The 3,448-nt window shown below is 58.6% G+C and overlaps 1 non-coding gene across 1 annotated transcript in view; it reads left to right on the top strand.

The window, feature by feature from the left end:
• The first annotated feature begins 2,027 nt into the window (after positions 1–2,027).
• LOC149722765 (small subunit ribosomal RNA) overlaps positions 2,028–3,448 on the top strand; it is a 1,813-nt gene continuing 392 nt past the window's right edge. Inside the window, exon 1 of the ribosomal RNA XR_016387176.1 lies at positions 2,028–3,448. This exon is cut by the window's right edge and continues 392 nt beyond it. This is a non-coding gene — a ribosomal RNA (small subunit ribosomal RNA).

Below are 3,448 nucleotides of genomic sequence, written 5' to 3'. Positions count from 1 at the left end.
GTTTTACACTGAGCGAAAACGTCGGCCCGACGTATTGCTTCGTTGTGGTGGAAGCTGTCCGCCTCCGGCCGTTGTACAATTGCGCCGGGCTTCCCGAGCTCTCCGCGGGGTGCCGAGGTGCCCCTTGCCGCGGAGCCAGATCCCCGAGTCGTGATCGAAGTCGCTCGGTCGGAGGTCGACCGATTGCCGACCCGACCATCCTAGGTCGTTTTACACTGAGCGAAAACGTCGGCCCGACGTATGGCTTCGTTCTGGTGGAAGCTGTCCGCCTCCGGCCGTTGTACAATTGCGCCGGGCTTCCCGAGCTCTCCGCGGGGTGCCGAGGTGCCCCTTGCCGCGGAGCCAGATCCCCGAGGTCGTGATCGAAGTCGCTCGGTAGGAGGTCGACCGATTGCCGACCCGACCATCCTAGGTCGTTTTACACTGAGCGAAAACGTCGGCCCGACGTATTGCTTCGTTGTGGTGGAAGCTGTCCGCCTCCGGCCGTTGTACAATTGCGCCGGGCTTCCCGAGCTCTCCGCGGGGTGCCGAGGTGCCCCTTGCCGCGGAGCCAGATCCCCGAGGTCGTGATCGAAGTCGCTCGGGCGGAGGTCGACCGATTGCCGGCCCCACCAGGCTAGGTTGTTTTTACACCATGGTAAAATGTTGGCCCGACGTCGGGCTTCGTTGTCGTGGAAGCTGTTCGCCCCCGGCCGTTGTAGAATTGCGCCGGGCTTCCCGAGCTCTCTGCGGGGTGCCGAGGTGCCCCTTGCCGCGGAGCCAGCGCAGGAGGTCGATCCCCGCGGGTGGCCTGCGCGGCTGTCGGGCTCCACTGCGGGAGGTGGTGTAGGTGCTTGGAGCGCAGCGGGTCGATCCACGGGAGTGGCTTGCACGGCTTTCGGTGCCACTGTAGGAGAGTATAGGCGCTGGGAGCGTAGGAGGTCGATCCCGCCGGTGGCATGCGCGGCTGTCGGGCTCCACCGCGGGAGGTGGTGTAGGCGCTGGGAGCGCAGCAGGTCGATCCACGTGGGTGGCTTGCACGGCTATCGGTTGTTACTGCAGGAGAGTGTAGGCGCTGGGAGCGCAGCAGGTCGATCCACGGGGGTGGCTTGCACGGCTATCGGTTGTTACTGCAGGAGAGTATAGGCGCTGGGAGCGCAGCAGGTCGATCCACGGGGGTGGCTTGCACGGCTATCGGTTGTTACTGCAGGAGAGTATAGGCGCTGGGAGCGCAGCAGGTCGATCCACGGGGGTGGCTTGCACGGCTATCGGTTGTTACTGCAGGTGAGTATAGGCGCTGGGAGCGCAGCAGGTCGATCCACGGGGTGGCTTGCACGGCTATCGGTTGTTACTGCAGGAGAGTGTAGGCGCTGGGAGCGCAGCAGGTCGATCCACGGGGGTGGCTTGCACGGCTATCGGTTGTTACTGCAGGAGAGTGTAGGCGCTGGGAGCGCAGCAGGTCGATCCACGGGGGTGGCTTGCACGGCTATCGGTTGTTACTGCAGGAGAGTGTAGGCGCTGGGAGCGCAGCAGGTCGATCCACGGGGGTGGCTTGCACGGCTATCGGTTGTTACTGCAGGTGAGTATAGGCGCTGGGAGCGCAGCAGGTCGATCCCCGCGGGTGGCCCGCACGGCTGTCGGGCTCCACCGCGGGAGGTGGTGTAGGCGCTGGAGCGCAGCAGGTCGATCCACGGGGGTGGCTTGCACGGCTATCGGTTGCTACTGTGAGGTGTTTGCGTCGGCTGGCAAAGGTGCGCTGAGCAGAAATGTTACTGTTCGTTTGCGCTGCCAATTGCCGTTTTGGTCGTATCGAGTGGTTTTGTCGCAGCTAGTTGCAAGTCGATCTCGCGGCGGTTAACAGGGAATAGCGGGCAAGAGCTCGCCCTCGTACCGCCGCGCGATAAGGTGACAGGTTTTCTAAGCTCTGAAAAGAGCAAAGTGGTCGGATTACTAATCCATTGCGCGCTTCGGCGTGCTTGGGTGGCGTCCGCGACGCGGGGCGAGCGACCCCATCGCGCGGCCGCCCTTCGGGGTGGCGGTTACGTTGTTACCTGGTTGATCCTGCCAGTAGTGATATGCTTGTCTCAAAGATTAAGCCATGCAAGTCTAAGTACGAGCTCTCGTACAGCGAAACTGCGAATGGCTCATTAAATCAGTTATGGTTCATTTGATCGTATGGTTTACTTGGATAACTGTGGTAATTCTAGAGCTAATACATGCAAACAGCGCCGACTTCGCGGGAGGCGTGCTTTTATCAGACCAAAAACCGACCGCGGCTCCGGCCGCGTTCGACTGGTGACTCTGGATAACCTGGCGGATCGCACGGTCTAGCACCGGCGACGGATCATTCAAGTGTCTGCCCTATCAACTTTCGTCGGTACGGTATTCGCCTACCGAGGTTCTTACGGGTAACGGGGAATCAGGGTTCGATTCCGGAGAGGGAGCCTGAGAAACGGCTACCACATCCAAGGAAGGCAGCAGGCGCGCAAATTACCCATTCCCGACGCGGGGAGGTAGTGACGAAAAATAACAATGCAGGACTCATTCGAGGCCCTGTAATTGGAATGAGTACACTTTAAAAGCTTTAACGAGTATCCATTGGAGGGCAAGTCTGGTGCCAGCAGCCGCGGTAATTCCAGCTCCAAAAGTATATATTTAAGTTGTTGCGGTTGAAAAGCTCGTAGTTGGATTTTGGGCGCGGGCGGTCGGTCCGTCGCGAGGCGTGTACTGGTCGACCCGGCCTTACGTCCGGTTCTCCGGCGGTGCTCTTGACTGAGTGTCGGCGGCGGCCGGAAAGTTTACTTTGAAAAAATTAGAGTGTTCAAAGCAGGCTCTCGAGCCTGAATAATGGTGCATGGAATAATGGAATAGGACCTCGGTTCTATTTTGTTGGTTTTCGGAGGCGCGAGGTAATGATTAAGAGGGACAGACGGGGGCATTCGTACTGTGCCGTTAGAGGTGAAATTCTTGGATCGGCGCAAGACGAACGACTGCGAAAGCATTTGCCAAGAATGTTTTCTTTAATCAAGAGCGAAAGTCAGAGGTTCGAAGACGATCAGATACCGTCCTAGTTCTGACTATAAACGATGCCAACTAGCGATCGGGGAGCGTTAATTTGACGACCTCCCCGGCAGCTTGCGGGAAACCAAAGTCTTTGGGTTCCGGGGGAAGTATGGTTGCAAAGCTGAAACTTAAAGGAATTGACGGAAGGGCACCACCAGGAGTGGAGCCTGCGGCTTAATTTGACTCAACACGGGAAATCTCACCCGGCCCGGACACAGTGAGGATTGACAGATTGAGAGCTCTTTCTTGATTCTGTGGGTGGTGGTGCATGGCCGTTCTTAGTTGGTGGAGCGATTTGTCTGGTTAATTCCGATAACGAACGAGACTCTGGCTTGCTAAATAGTTACGCGACCCTCCCGGTCGGCGTCTAACTTCTTAGAGGGACTAGTGGCGTTTAGCCACACGA

The sequence above is a fragment of the Ciona robusta genome, unplaced genomic scaffold (assembly GCF_009617815.1).
Source record: "Ciona robusta unplaced genomic scaffold, ASM961781v2 AP042760.1".
NCBI lineage: Eukaryota > Metazoa > Chordata > Ascidiacea > Phlebobranchia > Cionidae > Ciona > Ciona robusta.
Note: the sequence above shows the minus strand (reverse complement) of the source record. Positions and strands in the feature narration are given on the sequence as shown.